The sequence below is a fragment of the Haliotis rubra genome, unplaced genomic scaffold (genome assembly GCF_003918875.1).
Source record: "Haliotis rubra isolate DU_JTF1 unplaced genomic scaffold, ASM391887v1 Scf280, whole genome shotgun sequence".
Lineage (NCBI taxonomy): Eukaryota > Metazoa > Mollusca > Gastropoda > Lepetellida > Haliotidae > Haliotis > Haliotis rubra.
In genome coordinates, this window is record NW_025766892.1 from 577,644 (window position 1) to 603,456 (window position 25,813).

Sequence of the window (25,813 nt, forward strand, 5' to 3'; positions counted from 1 at the left end):
CATGTTGATGAGTTATCAAAGCACTCACAGCTGTTGTTTGTTGGGTTGCCTGTTTATAATATGTTGCCACACTTCATACAAATGTAGGAACAATATTGCAATATTGATTAAAAGCAGTATTTGAATTATCTCACAATGACGCAGTCTTCAACAAACTCATAATCGAATTGATATTTGATAACACTGACACAATGTGAGGTAGAATATTGCATTTCGAATACAGTTAGTTTAGTATCCCACATGACTGTCCTTGAACTTGGTGCTGACATAAGCCCCAGCTTGTTAGAAAGGTTTTCAGGAACAAGATTCCTTCATGTTTGATAAAGATATGCAAGTCTTTGCCTGATGCTGCTTGGCAAGGATCTGTTTAGAAAACATGAAACCCTGTCCCTGTCACACTGTTTACCTGGGGCGGTGGGGTAGCCCAGTGGTTAAAGCATTCACTCATCATGACGAAGACCCAGGATCGATTCCCCACATGGGTACAATGTGTGAAGCCCATTTTTGGTACCCCCTGCTGTGATATTGCTGGCATATTGCTAAATGTGACGTAAAACTTAACTCACAAAACAGTTTTGATTTGTCTTTATGATCTTCAAATGAATGGACTCAACATGTGAGTTCTTAACACTGAAGTGTGACTGTCCCTTTACCTACACTGTGACTTTGTTACCTGTATAGAGCAGATACTTGTTGTTAGTTTTCCTGTATCAGGGATTGATATGAAGATGACTTGAAGTTGTTTATAAATAAGACATGCTTGCAAACAGACTGAAATATTGTATGATTATCATGCTTATGTCTGTCATTGATTTGAAATTTCAGTATTTAAAAATAAATACAATTTTCTTGACATTCAGGACTTTGTTTAATTTTTTTAGAAAGTATTGCAGAAAAGGTTTAAAAGTAATTGTATTTATTCTAGGTTAAAGAATGACTTATTCAGTTGTCCTGTTTCTTAGGCTTGGTCTATGTTAAGCAAATGATTCAAGGAAAATGGTTTTGTCTATGTCAGTTTCAGGAGGAATATTGTATCAATATGGTATAGTTGGATTTGTAGTGACTGCCTTTAATGTATTTACAATGCCAGGATGAAGGTGAGTCTTGAAGTGTGATGCTATATCGTACACAAGGTTTGATCGGAATCTGATTAGCACAGTGCCTGTTTTCTCAGAATGGTATTTCTTCTCCATAATACATTCTGTATACTCCATCACTCATGATATTTCATTCTGGAAAACAACTTGACATGAATCTGAAACATGTCCATGGCAACATTACAAATATGACAGCTTGACCACATCACATTCATCCGCCACCCACCATGTTGGAATGGTTCTCTAAAAAGTAGTGATACACAGCGCAAGATTTGGGTTTGCAGGATTTTCATTGGACAGATACTACATATGTTGGCACCTGTCTCCTTGACAGTTTGGGACAGTTATTTTTGATGATCACACCTGGTATGTTTTCTTGATCTGGAGTATTTCACACCACTTTGTTGTCATGGATAGTGTGTTTGTCTGGAAGGTTTGTTGTTCAAGCCTTAGCGGTGTTATTACAACTGAAGTTTAAAGATGGTACTTCTTGTTACCAGGGCAGACACTTGCATTAAGGAGATTGGCTGAAAATATTGTGCCTGATCTATTGTTAAAATGTTGGCGTAAAACCGAATTTCACCTCACATCAATATGTCTTACGGAAGGGTACCTTCTGTTTTAATCGGGTTACACTTATCATTGACACTGGTAGGTAAAGCCTCAACAGAGTCCCAAAATTAAAGAGATCATTGTGAGAGATTTAACAGAGAAAATATGCATGATGTTTTTGTCTCAGTAATTGAGCACAGAGCAACAAATATCAGGCATTGCCTATTTGTGAATACTTGTACTGGAAATGTGGCACTGAATATATGGATTTCATGGGATATTTCCCATATACTCCACATCTGTCATGAGAGGGATCACGTGAGACCCAGTCATCTTAGGTGCCCTAATTCACTATGCAGAGGTGTCTCCTTTAGGCAATTCTCCCTTTGCAAGAAACATATTATTGGGTTCAAATCCCAGATTTCCCCTGATTATACTTTTAGATAGAGCTGAAGGGCCATCGTTGATGAAATTTTGTAAGTGATAAATAAGCAGTAGGTTGGATATACAAGCTGTGACAGGATCTAGAAAGTGTCGGCTTGATGTCAAGCAATTGTTATTCAAGATTGGATAAAGCTTTCCTCAGATTTTGCTTCAAAGTGATTTCAGCTACTGCAATAATGGATGCCCCATGTGTTTCCAGTGGTAGACAGGCTATGTTGGGTGTCACAGTCTGGTCACTGTAGCTGTTGCCGGAGTACAGTATTTCTTAGTGTTCATTTTCCTCCCATATAAATGATTAAATATTTTACAGAATTGTATGTCATGTTGTCAATTATTTATGGACTTACTATACAGCTGATGTAGAGTTTTGAAATAAGTAACAATCAGTTATTACATGCTTTATATCATGATTGCCCCAGCTGGGATTTACAATCTGACCATTCTAACACTGCTGCTGTGCTATGGAACTCTCTTCCCCTTCATCTGAGATGCACCTCATGTTTAGTGACTGGGTTGATAGCATTATGTGGTTGGAATATTGCTGGGTGTGGCATGTAGCAAACATGGATGCTTCTGTATGAATATGCTGGATCAGTAGGAAATCATGTAGGAGAAATCATCTTGGTTGTCAAAGGTGTTTTATCCCAACCATGATAAATACGCTTGGCTATCTTGGAGGTCACCATGGCCAGCTGTTGTAACTTCACACACAATTGTGTTCGGTAAATCATGAAACAAAGCCGTAGGTTTTTCATATAAAAAAGTGATAGATAATGTATAAAACAAGCAGGGTCAAACATTAGTTTTATGCTGCGTATTTATAAATGCCTATACAAACAAAAACGCCCAGAGAGACTAATTGTATACTGTGGATGTTTCAGTAAAATATTAATGTATTCGCAATACTGAGCATATACTATATACATATATCTATGCTGGTGTATGGTATCTTTTGACACAATTGGTTCTGTTTAGTGAAAGGGCCATAGGCCCTTGTACAAAACATAAAGTGACAGATGGCAAGATCACAAAGCCATTTTTTCTCAGTCAGAGCAATGCATATTTAGTCCAGTTAATAAGCATAAACATTTGTCTCACAGTTTAAAAAAATATTTGATTACATCACAGTTATCGAAACTGTATCGAAAGTATTTCTTTCTTTTGGAATTAAGTTAGGGAGAAATGATATACATCTTCCATTGCTTGATGGGCACAAAATGTGATTACTCTGTTACCTATCTGAGAATATCAGTTGCAGGTAGGATTTCACAATTATGCATATAGATATTACACAAATGTTCTTTCTTCACGATCCCATAGCATAGCTAATGTCATGAACGCAATGCTTTTGATCTCTGTCAATGTTATTGATATTTAAAATGTTTTCAAAATGAGACACTCTTACTGGTAAATACTGTTTAATTAACACTATAAGCCCCCTCTTTAACACTATTGGCGCCCTACTTAAAACTATAAGCCCCCTACTTTACACTATTGGCGCCCTACTTGGTACTATGAACGCCTTACTGGGAACTATTGGCTTGTGCTCTAATTTAGGTTTAATTGCACTGGATGTACTGTTAAGCTTTTGAGTTTTGAATTATCACAGTTCTTGGATAAATATGTTCTTAAAGTTTTTTTGTTTATTCTGCACGTGTTCATAACGATTTCGTAAATATTTCTATTCTCTAATGTATCTAAATTCATCAGTCATTCTAAACATATCTGTTATAGTGCAATATGTTTCAATATTCTTTAATTGGGCCAAGACCCGTGAAGATCCGGGTTAGAATTGATCTTCAGTAACCCATGCTTGTCGTAAGAGGCGACTAACGGGATCGGGTGGTCAGACTTGCTGTCACATATCATCGTATTCCAATTGCGTAGATCGATGCCCATGCTGCTGATCATTGGATTGTCTGGTCCAGACTCGATTACTTACAAACTGCCGCCATATAGCTGGAATATTGCTGAGTGCGGCGTAAAACTAAACTCACTCACTCATTCATTCAGCTAAAGTGATGATTTAGAGATTTTACGTTCGCTTGTCGACATAATGCGTATTTCGCAGTCAGCTGCCATTCGGTGTATGCCCTCCAATTATAAACCCCTCAAGGCAGGATCCCAGTGCCATCTATAAATGTCAAAACCTCCTTACATTACACATACGCGGGTCACTGACATGGCACCACATAAAAACGTCCACCTACAAAAACCTGTCGTGTTTGAGGAGCTCTGTGGAGTCTATCTCTTGTGGGCCAGATCGTCAACGGAAGCAGACGGATTGCGCGGGTAGGTCGTCGCATTACTTACGACTACGTCGACGTCCAAGTTCCTGCATTTATGTAAGTGACAGAGCGACAGTCTCTGGGAACCTTGGTCACTGGGTTAGGTGTGCTTTCTTTTCACCTGGTTATCATCAACATGCAGCATTTCGGCCACTATTCCGCATAAACAATGAACATGGCTGCTGTCGTCTCAACTGCGCCACTGACTTTTGCCTCTGTCTCCACCATTGATTGCCACCCGAAGGCGCAAAGGTTTCAATAAACTTCTTACAACTCGAAACTTGGATAAACAAATATGGGGCCTCCTCAAGTGACAACTGCTCAAAGATGGCAAGTTATTGCGGGTAGTTGCAAGAGATGTTAGTTGTCACCCATCGAGTGTCAGCCGATGGGCCAGAACACATCAGATGTTACAGACCACCGCTCAGGTAAACCACGAGTGACTCGCGTTAACCTATATTTGTTGTCTTGTATCAACGTAAAATCTCATAGTCCTTTACATTACTAATTTGTTGTATTTCTCCCCGCGTTGTTTGCGCAATATACGGATTGATACAGATTTACATTCATAAGGGTGCAATTCCTAGAGTGGAAAATCATTCATTCCAAACATCACCGCCGATAAGGGAATAACATGGATTATTAGTCATCGAAAACTTTCACACACAGGATGATAGTGTGAAAGTGTAAGGGGACGTAACTCGTTCCAGCCTGTAATCCTCGGTGCCGCCTAACGGTGTATTATACAGGTATGATAAATTATATATCTGGTGTAGCTCTTGCAGCAACAGTTACAACCAAAGGTAAAAATACTAAAATCAGTTGTGATGTTGCCTCCGATCCCAGTCCTTGCATATTTGAATGAGGCTGATTTCCAGTGAAGCCGTTTTCAGTTGTACCTGACAATTTAAAGGAGACAAACTTGCACCAGTCAAAATTTCTTTCTTTTGAGGTTCAGCCTCGTTGATACATGCAAACGTATTCCTGCCCAAACCACCCGGCACAACACCCTCAACACTTAATCAAAAAGCAGCACTGATCGTCTCTGATACTTAACACACAACTCTGACAGCCACTGTGGAAACAGAGTAAAGAAATGCAGGACTCATCTTTTCCACGATGTTCCCAGACATGGCCGCACAGGCTTAACCGTTGCCCGAGCCCATATCTTTCACTGCAGAAGTTTAGATTTGTTTTTGTCTTAATCGCTATAATGCAAAGGGTTCTTTGTAACGTTGTGAGGATGTACAATTAAGCTCTTATCGGGAAAGGTTAGGGACTTGTCATTTGTTACAGCGTAGGCGGTTTGTTTGTTTTGGCCGATTCACTATTGAACCGGTCGTATGAAAACAGTCTGCCAGAAACGCCAACGGGATCGTCGAAACAGCGACAAACCTTCCGCTGATAAGCCCTTGTTCCAAACAAACCTTCGTTCTGAGATTTCATCTCATTTCAACAGTTAAAAGAACAAACTGCCATGGAACAAATGAGTATCAGCACTGTTGGCAATGGCAGGAACTGACTCATGAACTACGTATTAGCTGCTTACAACGTTTGAATGTTTTCATGTATAACTTCCTCGTACGCCAATTGCTGTGGGTCTGTATCTACTTAGAGCTGACAATATTCGTGGAAGTTAACTTCAGTGTGAATTAATGCTATGGATCTTAGCAACTACATGAACTGCTTTTCCACGACTTATTAAATATATACTACCCCAAAAAAGAAACGCAAAACAAGATTTTGGTTCAATTGTTTAGGAACATTTAATATGTTAATGAATAATGTTACGAAGGAGGAAATGTGCATGGAGAACACAGATGTCGAGGTCATGACAACAGGGTTGAAATGTCACATTCAAAGGTCAAGGTCATCAACGTGGTCAGTATCGCGTATGCCCACTATTGGCATCAAGAACAGTCTGGCATCTCCTTTCCATGGACCCAACAAGGGTCTGAATGACACGTTGGGGAATATTGGCCCACTCCTCCTGAAGTGCTTGAGCCAATTGTTCTTGTGTCTGCGGCTGTTGTTGACGTTGACGTACACGTCGGTCCAACTCATCCCATAGGTGCTCTATAGGTTCAAATCCGGCGATTTTTACGGCCAAGGAAGAACCTGGACGTTGTTTGCCTGAAGGTAAGCTGTTGTGTGTCGAGCTGCACGTGGCCGGGTTGTCATGCTGGAAAATTACATTGACGTTCCGGGTGATGGGTAAAACCTGAGGTCTCAGGATCTCGTCCGTGCACACGGACAGGATCTGTTTTTTCAGTGTGTGAGATGGCTTCCCCATACCATAACACTATCACCGCCGAATCTGTCAACTTTTTTAATACAGCATGGCGCAAAACGTTGTCCCTGACGTCTGTAAACTCAAGTTCTTCCATCTGAACGATAGAGTAGGAAACGGGATTCGTCACTGAACCACACTCTTCTCCAACGCAGCTGCGGCCATACACTGTGTTGTTGACACCACTGACGACGTTGTTGACGGTGCTGTGCTGTCAAAATGACCCCACGAACAGGAAGTCAAGCCGGAAGTTCTGCTTCTCGCAATCTGTTCCTCACTGTCTGTGCCGATATCCTACGCAGGCCCGGTATGTTTGATGCTGTAGAGGACGCTGTTGTGGTTCGAATCCGTAGATGGCGTAACCTGATGTCCCGCCCTGCCCCCTGGTGGTCACTCTTGGTCTGCCGGATCTGGGTCGATCACGTGTGGTTCCTTGGTGCTGATATCGGTTCCACAGTCTCGTTATGGTGCTTGGCGCCACGTTGAACACTCTGGCTACTGCTGAAAATGATTCACCAGCTTCCAAACGACCGACAGCATTTGTTCCTTATTCTTCGCTGAGTTGGGGCATCTTTCCGGATCTTTCTCTAACTTCAGTAGCAAGTGACAATCAAACAAAAACCCTGCCTTTTTATTGCCAATGCACGCATGTTTCACGTGCTGTACATTGGTGTGTTCGGGAGAAATGGTAAGCAAGTGGCTGCGTTTTGTTAAATGGAATGTTCATCTGTTTGAAAAAAACAAAACAAAACTGAACGAAATTTCAAACTCATTGCCAAAGGCAATATTGATTGGCAACAACAGTAAGTCTCCTTTATGAATAAAAGATTTTGGATTTTGATCAAGAATATATGTTATTCTTGCGTTTTTATTCATTTTGCGTTTCTTTTTTTGGCCAGTTATATTTAATATATCAGTTTGTGAAAAATACCATTGTGGGAGCTTACACCGTGGCGCGCTGTGCGCCATTTACTTATTTAATATCAACAACGTCTCTGTACCCAAAACTGTGCACAAATGATTTTTACTATGGCCTTTGAAAGCTGCTCATATTTTCGATTAGCAAACAGCCAAACTGAAAGTGGCACTTTTCTCCATTACTCAGTTCTGCTTGTTTCACAATGGAATTTGGTTTGCAGCAAGAATATGGCACTTGCTTCACTCTTCACGTTCTGGATGTAAATTGTGGGAGTGGTGGCTGCTGCAGGATATACTTTCCTAAGGCGACCTCCCGTGTCATCACTAATGTTCTGTGATACATTCACATGCTAATGCATCACTGTGACTCTGAACACCAGGCTACACCGTACACACCAGAATTGGCAGCGTCAGACTTTGTCCTCTTATCCACACTTTTAAAGCTGTTTCTGGCATGTTCTATGCAAATGGTGATGACATCATTTCTGCTGTGGAGAACTTTTTGCCCATCCAGATAGATGCTTGAAAACGGTATAAGTATCTATACCGTAACGTCGCTATTGACCAATAAAGACGTTGATCATCCATAAATACTTGTCACTGATATTACTTACAACTTCAAGAATGCCCCTCAAACAGTTCATCGCCATATAGCTGGAATATTGCTGAGTGCGCTGGAAAACTAAACTCACTCACTGCTATATATATGCCAAAATGTTTGACATAGTCATAACTAGTTGACGCATTGATGAAGAGTATTTTGCAATTGCGGGTGATGTTGATGACTTTGTCTTCTTGTTATATAGCTGGCATATTGCATAGTGCGGCGTTAAACAACCAACCAACCAACCAAGCCCAACATCGTTATCAGGAAAAAAACAAACGTTTATAGTCCTTCGTTAGCTGTTCTATGTAAACTGATGTTCAAAGGAAACGCGACACCTACTGAAAATGGTAATATTTTGTAGCAGAAAACAAAACAGTACATAATCCTATCGCGCAGATCCACTTCAATTCGGACTACTTCGAGTATGGGGAAAATCATCATGATGTTTAAAAACAAGGTTTCCTGTCGTTTGAAGGTGCAGTGAGTGTATAATTACTCTAAAAGCCGATCGATCGGGTTATACAGCGTTCTTGTAGTGATAAGAACATCAAAATAATATCGTGATTACCACAGTACAACGAGAGAGTTATTGGTTTGTTACAAATGGGGTCAGCCTAGGGCTGTTTCAGAAATCCATCATCAGTCTATTAGACCACCCCAACAAACTGGTCAGACATCCCTGACATATCTCCGAAATTGAAGGGATGAGGGGCACCCCTCAGGAAGACAGTACATCCGGACACATCACCTACCTAATAAGTTACCCAAGGTGACGTCATCAGCAATAGCGTTAGGTCATCGGGTTAGAACGATAATGATCACAGAAGGATCATGATCACAGAAGGATAACGATTACAGAAGGATCATGATCACAGAAAGAAAAAAAAAGATGAAGTGAAGTGAAGAGACGTTTCCTCGTGCAAGAATCGGCCTCCACGGACAATTCCAGAGGCTGGCACTGACACAGCAACATTGTATTAATGGACAACGTTCGGCGAGAAATGTCGACGTTGACAACGTCCTGAATGTGCTCGAGTAAAGTTTAGGAGCGACAGTCCCCTCTTCTTCGACATGCCCCTGTGGAACGACCATGGAATCATCAGGTCAGACGACTGAGACCACCACAGCCACAGACGACACACCTGGAACAATCTCTGCATGAAGAGTGGAGGGCGATCCCCGGTGGCGTCGGTAACAACTGGACAACGTCTGACACTGCATATGTGACTACTTTCCATTGCTACTTGAACCACAAATATGACACTTTGGTTTTACGGGGCGGTGGGGTAGCTTCGTGGTTAAAGCGTTTGCTCCCCACGCCGAAGACCCGCGTTCGATTTCCACATGGGTACAATGTGTGAAGCCCATTTCTGGTGTCCCCCCGCCGTGATATTGCTGGAATATTGCTAAAAGCGGGGTAAAACCAAACTCACAATTGCCATAATATGTTAAGAAATATTTAGTAAGAATCAAGTAATAGTGTGTTTCAGAAAAGAAAAATGTGAAGTCAAGTTTCTTTGTACACCAGTTTGTATGACCCAAGTAATGCCTCTTTGTCGCACCTTGCCAGGACACGTGCCTTATGTAAGTTGCAAGACTTCTTTTATGTCCCTTGCTTGACATTTTATGTGAGCTACAGAGTTCTCAGACTTTGTTTTCTGTTGATTGTGCATGCACTTAGCCCACATTTCCTAATTACTGCACCTTGCAATTGCAATCTGTTTAGGCGGATGGTCGAGACACAGTAATCTCTGGCACTGACATGTTGCATTATCTGTATCTGAATGTTTCAATACTCACACGACTCAGTTGTTGGACACAAGTAGGTCATCTGTGCTCCGTGTCATTTGAGTGACAGATTGCAGTTAAAGTTCTCAGAAAACACTCGAATATTTAAGCGCTGAAATAAGAGTACTATTTTGATTACTTTACTCACGGTTTTATTTTACGACCTCCTCTTGGAGCTGTTTTACTTCATTTTTTATACATTTGATAACAGACCTACACTAAAAGTCCGGACGGATTGCAGTTTCCAGTGATCACATAATCATACCCCCTTGTTCTTAATGCAATTGGTTTTAATTAGTTCAAATGTGAATCTCGCTGCGAATAGCTAGAAGAATGCTGACGCGGCGTAAAGCAATATTCATTTATTACAATTGTGAATCCGGACTGTATTGCTCTAGAAAACGAAAACTATATTTAAATTCGCCATACCTATGTATATTATACAGTGATGAAAATTGATATACAAAATGTCGTGTTACCGATTTATACCTTTCCTATGAAACTGTTTCATACTGTATAAACTGAAACAGTTTTAATCGTGCTGGGCTCTATAGACCCTGTAAGTATACACAGAAAAAACGCGTGACTTTCCTCATTTTCCCACGGATCGAGGGTGGATATAAACAAACCTTGTGTCTGTCCTTGTTAACAAGTCGATACAATCAGTCAAATATAACACGAGGGAAGCGACCACAGCACGCAAAAATCAGCTAGTTTGCGATAAAGGCACGCATTGCGAAAATCCTCATTTACAGGTGGAAATTGTTCAAGTGGTTTATCCATCGACCGCCAGAGGTCAGCACCTTCTGCACGAGCGTCCGATAGCAGCCGTTCAGTCATTGGCTGTTACAATATATTATGATAAATGAAGATACGCGGGTCGTATTTGTCACGTACTGCTACTTTTAAGAATGGGACAGAGACGAGATATTTTTAGTACGTGACCTACCAGGGATAAGTGAAGACGCTAGAACAGTAAAGGTAAGTGTTAAAATTTGAACTCATATTACCTTGGTGCCATGTTGTGGTAGTGATCACCAAGCTTTGAATGTTGTTATAAAAAGTTAAGCATAAATCTTCGGGTGAAAAAAGGTAATTTATATTCTGTTATAGTGCTGTTGACACATAGAGCACGCCATTATGCCGGCTGTGATTAGTAAGATGCAACATTGTTCATTTTGAGCATTTGTTTTGCGTTAGTTGGACACGAGTGGCCCAGTAGTCGAAGACGCTGTATCCTGCTGTCCAGGTGCTGCAAGTGCAAGGATCCGATGTTCCTGGGTTTTAATCCAAATTGGCTTAAGTGGACCCCAGATTTGCTAAGGGCCCCGTTGCACGAAGCTGTCGTAGCGATGAGGTCGTCGTAACTTTAAAAAAAAAATTTTATAGGATATTTATATAGCGCACATATCCACGCACTAGTGCATGCTCAATGCGCTGGTACTTTTTCCCTCGATCATTGGATGTCAATATCAACTGCACATCGTATTAGCAATCTCAACTCCCTGGGGAGTATACAACTCTTGCTGCCACTAGCCGCACCGAGTTATTGTAGCTTTCTCATCCTAACGAACATCACACTTGAACATCGGCTTGCTGTAGTCGAAAAGGGCGGTAGGGTTAAAGCGTTCGCTCGTCACTCCGAAGACCCGGGTTCCATTTCCCACATGGGTACAATGTGTGAAGCCCATTTCCGCCGTGATATTGTTGGAATATTGCTAAAAGCAGCGTAAAGCCATACTCACTCACTCATTCACTGCTGTAGTCGTAGCTAAGATCAAAACGGGACGTTGTTTGTCAGCAACATACCTGTGACTTGTTTGAGTGGCATTTTTAGAAGTTGAGACGTACAATATGGAAAAAGTTTTTATGGATAAAGAAGTTGTCATCCATAAAAACTTGTTCCATTTTGAACATACCTGTGCTCGTTGGTTCTGGAAAACGTCAGCACCTGCTAACATGTTACATATGTCGTTTCTACTTCTCTCTTTAAGAAAATCATTATATTTCCAATGTTGATATAAGGTGGATCACCTTTCATACTTTACGCAATAAACTGAAATATAGTTTGGGTTTGATAATCAGTTTCCTTTGTCTTGTCCTGTGTTTGAACATTTAGGACTGTCACATTAGTTGTTTCAGTTATATAGGATAGCTGCAATTTCCACTGACCATCGGAATTATCTGGCACCACCAATGAGTGAGGGAATATTGCTTAACCCCGTATCAACAGTTTTACAGCTGTGATAAGTGAACAGTGATAAGTTTAACTGCATGTTGACAAACAATATATAGGAGGTTAAAAACCCCATAAAATCCCAGTCAGATCACATTAAAGGTCAAAACCAACTGTTTTGATAAAAATCTATATTTTGTCAAACAGTTCGATTTCTTATAAACAAGCTAAAATCTATCTGATAGAAAAAATTTGTCTTTGAGGCTCTGACAGGGCATGAAGTGTTATTGATGATAACATTGTCTAATAAGAGAACATCAACACATTCAAGCGAAATGTGCTGGGCAGTTAGTGCTTATATAAGGAACCCAAAAAGGTGGATCACCACTTTTCAATGACAATGTGTCCAGTGCGGTAATAACTGTGTCCAGTGCGGTAGTAACTGTGTCCAGTGAGGTAATAACCGAGTCCAGTGCGGTCATAACTGTGTCCAGTGCGGTAATAACTGTGTCAAGTGCGGTAATAATTGTGTCCAGTGCGGTAATAACTGTGTCCAGTGAGGTAATAACTGTGTCCAGTGAGGTAATAACCGACTCCAGTGCGGTCATAACTGTGTCCAGTGAGGTAATAACCGTGTCCAGTGCGGTCATAACTGTGTCCAGTGCGGTAATAACTGTGTCCAGTGTGGTAATAACCGTGTCCAGTGCGGTAATAACCGAGTCCAGTGCGGTCATAACTGTGTCCAGTGCGGTAATAACCATGTCCAGTGCGGTAATTACCGTGACCAATGCGGTAATTACCGTGTCCAATGCGGTAATAACTGTCCAATGCGGTAATAACTGTGTCCAGTGCGGTAATAACTGTGTCCAATGCGGTAATAACTGTGTCCAGTGAGGTAATAACCATGTCCAATGCGGTAATAACTGTGTCCAGTGCGGTAATAACCATGTCCAATGCGGTAATAACTGTGTCCAATGCGGTAATAACTGTGTCCAGTGAGGTAATAACCATGTCCAATGCGGTAATAACTGTGTCCAGTGCGGTAATAACTGTGTCCAATGCGGTAATAACTGTGTCCAGTGAGGTAATAACCATGTCCAATGCGGTAATAACTGTGTCCAGTGCGGTAATTACCGTGACCAATGCGGTAATAACTGTGTCCAGTGCGGTAATTACCGTGTCCAATGCGGTAATAACTGTGTCCAGTGAGGTAATAACCATGTCCAATGCGGTAATAACTGTGTCCAGTGAGGTAATAACCATGTCCAATGCGGTAATAACTGTGTCCAGTGCGGTAATTACCGTGTCCAGTGAGGTAATAACCATGTCCAATGCGGTAATAACTGTGTCCAGTGAGGTAATAACCATGTCCAATGCGGTAATAACTGTGTCCAGTGCGGTAATTACCGTGACCAATGCGGTAATAACTGTGTCCAGTGCGGTAATTACCGTGTCCAATGCGGTAATAACTGTGTCCAATGAGGTAATAACCATGTCCAATGCGGTAATAACTGTGTCCAATGCGGTAATAACCGTGTCGTGTCCAGTGCGGTAATAACCGAGTCCAGTGCGGTAATAACCGTGTCGTGTCCAATGCGGTAATAACCGTGTCCAGTGAGGTAATAACCGTGTCAAGTGTGGTAATAATTGTGTCCAGTGCGGTAATAACCGTGTCCAGTGCGGTAATAACCGTGTCCAGTGAGGTTATAACTGTGTCCAGTGCGTAATTGTCTGGTCCAGACTCGATTATTTACAGACCACCGCCATATAGCTGGAATATTGCTGAGTGCGGCGTAAAACTAAACTCACTCACTCCAATAACTGTAGATTGAAACTTATGTGTACATGTGAAACATGTGGCCATGTTGAATGTGAGTTTGATTATATGTATGGGGTAGTTGTCGGCACGGGTACTACAGATGTGTACCCCAGGCACACAGGTTTCTGTATACAGAAAGGTACCCTAGCCAAAGTCAGAATACAGAAATGTACCCTAGGATGATTCCATTCTGCGTTGTGCCGTTTTCGTGATCGGAACTGTCGTACTTTTGCATTAGATAAGTTATATAAGAAACATACACTTTAGCGAGCATACACTGTAACGAATAATTCGTGATGCAAAGTACCACTCGCGATCAGTTGAACGAGAACAGTAGTATACGTTTTATTAATCATTATATTTCCAATGTTGATATAAGGTGGATCACCTTTCATACTTTACGCAATAAACTGAAATATAGTTTGGGTTTGATAATCAGTTTCCTTTGTCTTGTCCTGTGTTTGAACATTCAGGACTGTCACATTAGTTGTTTCAGTTATATAGGATAGCTGCAATTTCCACTGACCATCGGAATTATCTGGCACCACCAATGAGTGAGGGAATATTGCTTAACCCCGTATCAACAGTTTTACAGCTGTGATAAGTGAACAGTGATAAGTTTAACTGCATGTTGACAAACAATATATAGGAGGTTAAAAACCCCATAAAATCCCAGTCAGATCACATTAAAGGTCAAAACCAACTGTTCTGATAAAAATCTATATTTTGTCAAACAGTTCGATTTCTTATAAACAAGCTAAAATCTATCTGATAGAAAAAATTTGTCTTTGAGGCTCTGACAGGGCATGAAGTGTTATTGATGATAACATTGTCTAATAAGAGAACATCAACACATTCAAGCGAAATGTGCTGGGCAGTTAGTGCTTATATAAGGAACCCAAAAAGGTGGATCACCACTTTTCAATGACAATGTGTCCAGTGCGGTAATAACTGTGTCCAGTGCGGTAATAACTGTGTCCAGTGCGGTAATAACTGTGTCCAGTGCGGTAATAACCGAGTCCAGTGCGGTAATAACTGTGTCCAGTGCGGTAATAACTGTGTCCAGTGCGGTAATAACCGAGTCCAGTGCGGTAATTACTGTGTCCAATGCGGTAATAACTGTGTCCAGTGAGGTAATAACCATGTCCAATGCGGTAATAACTGTGTCCAGTGCGGTAATTACCGTGACCAATGCGGTAATAACTGTGTCCAGTGCGGTAATTACCGTGTCCAATGCGGTAATAACTGTGTCCAGTGCGGTAATAACTGTGTCCAGTGCGGTAATAACCGAGTCCAGTGCGGTAATTACCGTGTCCAATGCGGTAATAACTGTGTCCAGTGCGGTAATAACCGAGTCCAGTGCGGTAATAACTGTGTCCAGTGAGGTAATAACCGTGTCGTGTCCAATGCGGTAATAACCATGTCCAGTGTGGTAATAACCGAGTCCAGTGCGGTAATAACCGTGTCGTGTCCAGTGAGGTAATAACCGAGTCCAGTGCGGTAATAACCGTGTCGTGTCCAGTGCGGTAATAACTGTGTCCAATGCGGTAATAACCGTGTCCAGTGAGGTAATAACCGTGTCAAGTGCGGTAATAATTGTGTCCAGTGCGGTAATAACCGTGTCCAGTGAGGTTATAACTGTGTCCAGTGCGTAATTGTCTGGTCCAGACTCGATTATTTACAGACCACCGCCATATAGCTGGAATATTGCTGAGTGCGGCGTAAAACTAAACTCACTCACTCCAATAACTGTAGATTGAAACTTATGTGTACATGTGAAACATGCGGCCATGTTGAATGTGAGTTTGATTATATGTATGGGGTAGTTGTCGGCACGGGTACTACAGATGTGTACCCCAGGCACACAGGTTTCTGTATACAGAAAGGTACCCTAGCCAAAGTCAGAATACAGAAATGTACCCTAGGATGATTCCATTCTGCGTTGTGCCGTTTTCGTGATCGGAACTGTCGTACTTTTGCATTAGATAAGTTATATAAGAAACATACACTTTAGCGAGCATACACTGTAACGAATAATTCGTGATGCAAAGTACCACTCGCGATCAGTTGAACGAGAACAGTAGTATACGTTTTCGGCTACTGTATACGTTTTCGGCCGCCGCCATATAGCTGGAATATTGCTGAGTGCGGCGTAAAATTCAACTCACTCACTCAACTCACTCACGTTTTCGGTTTTGGGTTGCGGAATATGGACTCGTCCATAGGGTACCGGTTACGTTTTTGTATTTTGACTTTGTTTTTGGTACATTTCTGTATACAGAAATACATACATTTATGACCGCACTGGACACAGAGAAAAGTACAGAAAAGTACCTGGGGTACATATCTGTAGTACCTGTGCCGACAATGACCCTTTCCGCGCCAGTAACTCGTCCATGACACCATACGTCAATGTATCGTTTTTTAATATGAAATCATGGGTCAAGTGTCTATTTACGCACATTGTCATCAACGACGTCAAAACCTCCATCATTAATTCAGTCAAATTGATTTGCTCTATTGCCTGGTGTTATTGAAGTTACCGGAAGTCCTTTAATCCGCAAAGACCAATATGGCTACCCTAGATTCCTAAGATGATGCCATGATGTTGCCCTCTATTTATACCAACCGCAGTTATCTCCCCTTCATACATTCATAACTGTAATGTAGCAGCGCTTAACGACTTCTCCATCACACTCCACCGTGACCACCATTTATTAAATATAGAATGAAAAATCAATAGTAATCTATCAACACCGTGAACAATGAGCAGACGTTGCGCAGACTGCCGGTCATTTGATTGGGTGATTACCGAACAATTATCAAGGTTGACGAAGGACCTTAAGACCTTGACTGTAGTTGTTCCCGAGTCCTTCAAGCCCCAGTATTTCCATATAATTCCACAAAGACATGTTAAATCAGTCTTGGTTTCATGTATATTGCTAGTTCCAAAAGTCATGATCGTTACGTCAGAAAAACTTCTTTGAATATCTCAGGAAGATGAGGTTCGTTAACCCCGGCAATATATGTTTAGTTAAATATACCAGTATAATAGATGTTTCAGTTTCAGTCTCCACTTCACTAGATACTGTTAGCCTAGTTCACAATAATCATTTCCATGGAAACCATGTAACAAACCAGCAGTCTTTTGGACCAGCCGACATCCGGTATTGACCGAGCCTACTTTCGCATGTATTTAATGTCCAAGCAATCTGTTAGAATTCCAGTTTTGACAGTACAGTTGTTAGTTGTGAGTGTATGTAGTTGGTATCGCTTCAGGTAATCCTAAGAATAAAGAATGGGATGTGTCACACACAGGATAACCCGTTTGGCGATATGACAGACAGTTATCTGTGACTTCAGAACGTTTTAGCCAAATCATGCATATTCGTGCATCAAACATGTATGTTTTTCACTGGTACCGAATACACGTAGATGCGACCTTGGCCTCCAGAAAGGTCTATTATTTATTTGTCCTCACAGAGATCGCAAATACACATGGTAATCTCGTCATAGTGTCCATTTTGAAATATACAAAAGTTGGATTTACTCCACAAACGAAGTGAAGAAATCAGAAAGTTTTATCTGACGGGCATTTGGTGCCGTACTGACAAACCGTACTGACAAACCTACCATTTGGTAACATTGTATAGCCCCACAACACAATACGACCATGTTTGATATGAAACAAACAAGGATAGGCTATCCTAGGTCATATTTGATGTGTGTATCACAGCTGTGTTTTGGACCTTTTAGTATTTCGGAGACTGTTTGTAAACTCTGTCAAAAAAGAAACGCAACCCCTGTATTTTAGAGATTTTGATCTGAAGTTTTAGGACGACACGGCATTTTTATTATTTAAGACAGAAGTCTGAAATTTGGCAGAATAATAACCCAGATGGGCATGTTTAAAATTGTCATTTCAAAAGTCATCTCACAGACACCAGTTTGTCACCAGGGGGGCGTCTTTCTCAGTATCTCGTATGAGCACCACGCGCTGCAATCACTGCACGGCATCTCCTTGGACAAGAACGGATAAGACGCCGGATTCTTTCCTGGGGAATGGCTCTCACTCTCCTGCAGTAACGGCGAGCTGTTGCAGCGTCTGTGGCGGCGGCTGACGTTGACGGACGCGTCGATCCAGAGTAGTATCCCACAGGTGTTCAATAGGGTTGAGGTCTGGTGATTTAGAGGGTCATGGCAAGACATTGACGTTGGAATTCTGCAGAAAGTTCATTGTTGCGTGCGTGCAGTATGAGGCCGGGCGTTGTCCCGTTGAAAATCTGTGTCTGTTGGTCAAATAATCGGGAGAAGGTGAAGCTTCACAACTTGCGTGGTTGATGTAACGTTGGGCTGTCAGGTTCCTGGAACGATCACCAGAGTCTCAATCTCGGTTGTATGAGATGGTTCCCGAACCATGACGCTTTCTCCGCCAAATCTGTCCACACCTGTCGGACGCAGATGGGCGCAAAAAACGTTTATGATTCCTATACAGACGCTGTCTTCCGTCGTGACGTTGCAAAGAAAACGTGATTCATCAGAAACCAGATTCGCCTCCAGTTTTGTAAAGTCCGTATCCTTACGTTGTTGCACCACCTGAGTCGTCGGCGTCGATGTAGGGGGCGTAAGTACAGGTCCAACAACTGGTCTACAGGCATGTAAACCCGCTTCTTTCAGACGGTTCCTAATCGTTTGAGCTGACCTCTCCTCAAACCTGGTATTTGTGTGGCAGTCACGGTTGGTAGGGCATGCCGATTACGCAGGTGATGGACCCGGATGTACCGGTCTTGAAGGGGGGTCGTGATTCTTGGCCTTCCACTTCTCGGGCGATCGTTGGTCAAATTGAAGTTGTTGTAGCGGCTCCAAAGTCGGGATATCGTTGTTTTGTGAACATTTAGGTGCCGTGCAACAGTTCCAAAACTTTCTCCGGCTTGAACACGACCAATGGCGATATTTCGGTCGGCAGCACTCAATCGTGGCATTTTAACACAGCTTTTCGGCGACAAATGAATGAATATAATACGGAAGCACATGGGCTTTATACACCCCTACATTAACTGCCATTTTCATGATTTGCATGTGTTTTTTTTGTGCGAAGTCACCATGAGGGTCATTTCATGCGTTGTGACGGAATAAGCAATAAAATACACTTATGCGTACAAATGCAGTTGTTTGGATGGTAATCTTCATTAATTACGTGTATCATTTCAATACATTCGAATAAAATTTAGTTTGGAAGCAATAACTTCATTCAAACGAATTTTTCATATCTGAGGACAGGGGTTGCGTTTCTTTTTTGACAGAGTTTATCTTGTATCGTTTTGTAATGTTTTGGCCTAACTGAATTTTCACCCAACAGTTTACTTGAGCGCAGCGCATTCACCTTCGACGTCATGTCCATCTTACCCAGCACTGAGAGAAACCTATTACTGATGTCATTATTTCACACCTGATTGCGGCGTCACACACGACATCCAGCAACTTCCTGGACCTCCATAAATGTTCCTCTGAATGAACTCGTCTACCATTTTTTTTTCTTAAAAGGAGTTTCAAAATATAAAAAAATGATGCGGAACTTTGTTTTTATGCGGAGAGTTTGTATTTTCGGTATGGTTAAAAGTGAAATTATACAGCATCACTACGACGTTATAACGTTGCCTGTATAATGCAGGTAACGAAATATGCCGAGTAATCCCGAATTAGTATTTACACCGACATAAAACAGCCCTAGTGCTACAATCGTTTTGTTGAACCCGAGCCCAGAACCCTCTGTCCCATCTGTAGTTATAATCGGAAGGTGAACTCATAAACATACTTGTATTTAAATCCCGGAGCGCAGCACTTTAAGCAACTGTTTTCAGCTATTGGTTTCAAGTGAAACACGCCCCTTGTTGAGTGTGTGGCCTGGAAGGTGTTTATTACAACAGCTCGATATAATATTGGAACATAGCAATTAGAGGGGGTTTCATCAGAGAGTTCTACTTGAAAGAGATCATACGATCTACATACTGTATAGGTGTCAGCACAGCGATAAACGCTGAATTACACTTCTGTCAATACTTTTCAATGGGCCAGTCATAAAACGAGTGAAATATATTACGTCGTGGACAGGTTGAGGGGGCCATGTGTCCGATACAACTCATATGTATCTCTTATGACGTACAGAGTGTACAGGTATACCTACGTTTCATAACAAGAAACCGTAAATGTCACAATGTAACCACTGCAATCAGTAATAAATGCGCTCAACGGAAGAGTATCTTTTATCATTGTGAATCCTATTTATTAAATTTTATTAAATCACATCGAAATGAGTAAAATGTCGTTGTATGCGTGTATAGTATTACCGCTCTATACATTTATACAAAATTCTACGTTTTGTTGTTGTTGATGGTGTTAGTGATGGTAGTTAGTCGGGTTGTTGAACGTACTTGTCATGATTGGTAGTGTCAAGGGGCGCAACTCATCGTTTTAGACATATGTGCCCCCTATATCTGTCAGATATTCAGGAACGAACATTATGACCACCAGGTCGTCCAACCATCATCCAGTGTCAGGAATGAACTGTATGGTGTAGTTAGTACAGCGCCCCTTCCTCCCTCCCACACACCCCACACCCCACACCCGAGCGGTTCGATTCCCCGGCCACGTCACACAAGATAGCGTTAAAAGACAGTACTTGTTGTTACCTTGTCTGATGTTTGGCATTAACGGGATGAAATTTAGATTATTCGACTCCTTATAATATAATATGTCTCTGTCGGGTTCAACATTAAACTGCCAAATATTGTTTTACATTAGCTGGCGTTATAAAATCGGTAAATGTCGGGTCGTGTATAAAAAGTGTGATATAAGTGGCTTCATAAGCGGAACGTGATTTTAAACCTTATTTTCTCTCTCTTGATCTTCAGTTTGAAAGAAAGCTTCGGAAATGTGGCATGGAATGTTGAATACTTGTACTGGTAAGCGAGGCAATTGCTGGTTATAAGGGGAAATGTCCAAAGGAGACATTGTGATAGGTGTGTATTGCCTCGGTGATGCGGTATTGTGTTGACAACAGATCCTGACACTGTAAGGGACGCTACTCTGAAGAGCAAATTGTGCACCGTAGTCAGCTTAGGCCTTTATGGATCTTTACGGTACTTTGCTGGCTTCTCATCACATGTCAATAACGTGCGTTGTGTGTGTCAGTTGTGTAACCGTGTCAAGCCACATACGTGTACTTGCACCACGAACGTGATGGAGAAATATTCATCACTGTGATGTGTGTTGATTAAATAGCTTCACCATGCAGTAGTACACACCCGTCTGAACAATAGTTTTTTCCAGCTTAACACTTCCAGTATATATATACTCATGGAAACGACTAAGGGAACACATGTAGGTACAAGTGTTCCTTTATTCTTTTCCAGGTTTCTTCACAAGGTATGTATTGCACTGAAATTCTGGAAATAAATAAAGGCACTCTTGTACTTTCATGTGTTCCCTTATTTGTGTCCATGAGTATATTAACTATCCATGTCCCTGTCTGTAAATGTAAATTAATAATTAGATAAGTGAATATTTGCGTTAATTATTATCGTTTATATGTACAGTCCTCACAAATTGAGCCTTGCGTGGTGTAACATTTATTGTATGACGTTATTGAAAGTTGACACAAAGAAACTACATCGAGGGAATATTGAAGTCATACACCATATAAGTTAAACACGTGGTGGTTTTCTGTAAACCACAAAACCGTTGTTCATATTCACTGACTGACTGACTGACTGAGTATGGTTTTACGCCGTTTTTAGCAATATTTAGCAATATCACGGCGGGGACACCAGAAATGGGCTTCACAAATTGTACCCATGTGGGGAATCGAACCCGGGTCTTCGGCGTGACGAGCGAACGCTTTAACCACTAGGCTACCCCACCGCCCCTTGTTCATATTCAGCACTTGTAAAGATGAAAACTCACTCAAGTAGTATCCCTTTCTATTTTTATGTTTGTTGTTTAACGCCGCACTCATCAATACTTCAGTTAATTAACAACGGAATTTACATAAAAGAACTTGGACCAGACAAACAAATGGTCGATATTACAATAATAACAATCAGTATAAGCGCCCACTCCAATTCCCCTTTTCAGAAAGGAAGCAAAAAAACTTCAGTATTACTATATTTTGTGTTATTCAACATTGCCATGATTTTTTAGTTGAAAAATTGTTCCGCATTTTGTCAATGTATATATTTAATGCCGACGGCATATCACATCTAGCACCTTCCACAACATCAGGTTGAACTAATCCTTTTAATATTGAACAGTTTGTAGAGTTAATCTGTGTGTTAATCGGCGGTGCATGCAGTACTAGTTATACCCATGAGGACACACCTCAGTCATACCGTCTACCTTAATTGTCCCATCCCCCGAACGTATCATGCATATTTTATGTAAGGAAAGACAGAGATAATTAACTTGGCGTCGTGGGGGGTACCTGTAATATTGTACGCTGTATTAGTATAGAGCATACGGACGGTCGATATGGGTTGTAGACAGTTGCCGGGAATAATATACAGTATATGTAGTGCTGTGTTTTGTAAACTGGCGGGTGTTTGCTTTTTTTGGTTAAAATTTGACATTATGCTTGTGGACACAACGCTGTGTCTGTCAGTACTGTTATCGTGAAAGAACCTATGGTGATGATGATGATGATGATCAGGGCGACATAATGCAAATACGACGATGTCTTGGTGAACTATAGGCTGTCAGCGCGAAAAGCGACCGATGCATTCGGGGTGCGATGACACGAAACATCAACGTCACATAACGACGCCAATCGTTACATAATTTAGTTGGCGTTTACATGTAAATGATGATGTATTGAAAAGGATATCCGGATGCTCAGACAAAACCGCGTTCAACTGCACTACCCTCATCTCAAACAGCCCCCCCCCCCCATTGTGGCAGGAGGTGTGTATGACATATGGATCATATCTTCCAAGACTTTTTTCATATGCCATCATATACATGTAAGTTATTCGCTATCTTGAAAGTTTCTTTCGGCCCGTGGGCGTTAGTTTAAAACATGCCTAAAATCAAAAATTATTTTTACCATAAAACTTAATAACGTTCTAAATGCAGTATTCATTTTGCCAAGCCAAATGCCATAAATAAATTCATATTCCAGACATTCCGTTCTCTAATGCGTTCTAACCTTGAAATGTCATATTCCGCTACACAATTCACAGACACAATACAACGTGTTGAACACTACAACCCCGAGGAGCACGTTGCCTGTTTTCCCAGCATAATCCCCCATACTGTTGCAGTGTATGGCGTTAATGTTATATCCAGTATTAAATCCACCCCGTCACGCTTTAACCCTGAGACCTCCAGAGCCCTATGCTCAGTTGACAGGTAAATTGCATTCAGGAGAACATAGGTGGGTTTTCAGACACTGCTGACGGGGGTCTAGTAGTCACAGAGAAACATGTTTCATTTCTAGGCGATAAACATTAAAATATTCATACCGTGTATTTAGTTAGAGTTTGATGGCGAATACGCGATACACGGGTGTACATCAAACAGTCCCAAGTGTCTTGAAAGTGTGAGATGCAAAGGACAATCAAGTCTTACCATATACTTTTTCACAATTAGAATCATCCCCGTTGGTTGGAAGAAAATAGAACATTTAATGTCTTTACTAAAGTGAACGAGTGAGTGAGTGAATGTAGCTGTATGCCAACCTCAGGTATATTCAAGTTATATCACGATGGTAATTAAACCGTGACAATGACAACACTGGCCTGTCCTTGAAGTCGGCTCTCACTACTATTCAGGGGACCGTGGACCTATTACGCGGAACTCTCCTTTTATTTATCAAAATTAAATCTTTTTGGCTGAAACTTATTAAGGAAATAATACTTCACAAACCTAGCAAAAGCAAGATGAATGAAAAATGAAAAAGCTTTAATATATATGAGCATGCCACACAAAGCGATACAGGTATCATGAATATAGGTCTAATGTAATTTTGGTCAGTCGCCATTGTTACAACCCCCAAAGCTCAAGTAACCCAAACAGGTATGTCACAAACACGCATCCACTTATAGGACACGTAATAATTGCACGTGCGCGATCTACAAGTGAACAGAAGTACGGGGAGTTCGTTGTCCTCTATATTTGAGCGACTGCACAACAGTAAACACATCCCACGACTGAATTCGGCAGAATGTAACGGATCGATTCAAGTCGGCCAGCCATGGCGTGTCTTGTAATGCCATTGCGACTTGCAATCGTCCGCAACATACACCATGGGGCAACAGGTGACCAGATCCGGTAGTCCACGTGACCCCCATAACGAAGGACCGCTACATCCGGCAAAGGACCACAACGGCAACCTCTACAGCATCCGCCTTCCGGTTTGCATAGTGTATCATCGCAGATGGCGATTAACCGCTTAAATCGCGCAGGTCTTCGAGCCTTGCCATCTGCACTGAGGACCAGTATGGCCCAGTGATGAGCCACAGTGTCTGCTTCTTCGTGCAAATGGATGTTGGGGGCATTGGTGTTGACGTAAACGTTTTGTGCCAGACTGCGTATCATAAAGGACAACTTCGGCGAAGAGAGCGTGGCGGTCTCAAACATTGCAGGATCGACCTGTTACACGTTTAGAGCGACGTAACTAGCAACTGTACAGATGAAATTCCGTCATCCAGCGTCACTACCACTATAAAGAACGCCATAAACTATTCCAGCAAGACAATGCCAGACCACACAAGGCATGACTCACAACGACATTCTTACACAACAACTTTCGCAATTTAAGTCGCAAGTGGGTAGGTTATTTGTAACAATACGCTATAGAACAGAACCTAATAGGATAAAATGCTCATATGCTCTGTAGGTTGAAAAAGGCCTTTATATGTAAAAGATGTTTCAACTCTGTGTCTTATATCTGTGTTCGACTCATTGACACGCTTTTATAACTGTCTTGGACGTGTTCCACAAAACTATGTTAGCGCTAGGAAGAATCATGGTGTTGAGGCTGTCAACCCATGGCCAGAACTGGAAGTCTTGCCTACAGGTTTAAGTGGTGGGCCGCTTGAGCAGAGTAGCCTTAGGGAGCATCTATTTGAAATATATCGAAAGTCAGGCGTAATATTAATTCCCTCATTGTTCTGAAGCAATTCCCCCAAAGCATCAAGCTAACTATTGCTATTGCCATCCTTAGTCTTGTTCCGCTTGGACAAAGCTATCTTGGAACTGTTGTGAGACGGTTTTGTTTTTGGGCCGTCAGCTGGGATTGAATTTCAGCGATGGAGGTACACGTTATTGTTGTGTTCCTGTCTTCCGATGTTTATAAAGCGCTGTGCGTACAAACAGTGGAGCATACTACGTCCGTCACTCGCACCACACATTATTTTGATAAACATGTTGTAAGTTGAACAAGCAACTCTCAGGATCGTAAATAACTAAAAGATGCTCAATTATTGTAGCCTTGAGATCTTTCTGTCTATATAGGCTCTGAGCTATAAAACGATGGAAGAAGCACAAGTGACAGAGTTACGGTCGTCTTGTGCTTAGCTCACTTTCTGAGACAACGCCTGGACAATCTACACCCTCTACCATACACAAACAAGTATTCACCTTTGTGTTATTGGTAGATTGGGTGGGGACATGGTTGGCTGACCTACAATATCGGTCAACGCTTGTCGCGGGTAACCTTACATTCTTTTTGACGTTTTACTATTGACACCCTCATTGTATATACAACAGCGTTCCGCTATATGTTTATTGTATGGGCGCTCACGTCCGACTTGTGACTTGAAGTAGCTCCTCTTTGTAGC

The 25,813-nt window shown here is 41.5% G+C and overlaps 1 protein-coding gene across 1 annotated transcript in view; it reads left to right on the plus strand.

Moving 5' to 3' along the window:
- Nucleotides 1-10,890: 10,890 nt before the first annotated feature.
- The window catches only part of LOC124281224, a 44,874-nt gene continuing 29,951 nt past the window's right edge, over nt 10,891-25,813 (plus strand). The window contains exon 1 of the mRNA XM_046717247.1: nt 10,891-10,965. The gene's annotated coding sequence lies outside the window, so the exon portion shown is untranslated. The remainder of the gene's footprint in view (nt 10,966-25,813) is intronic.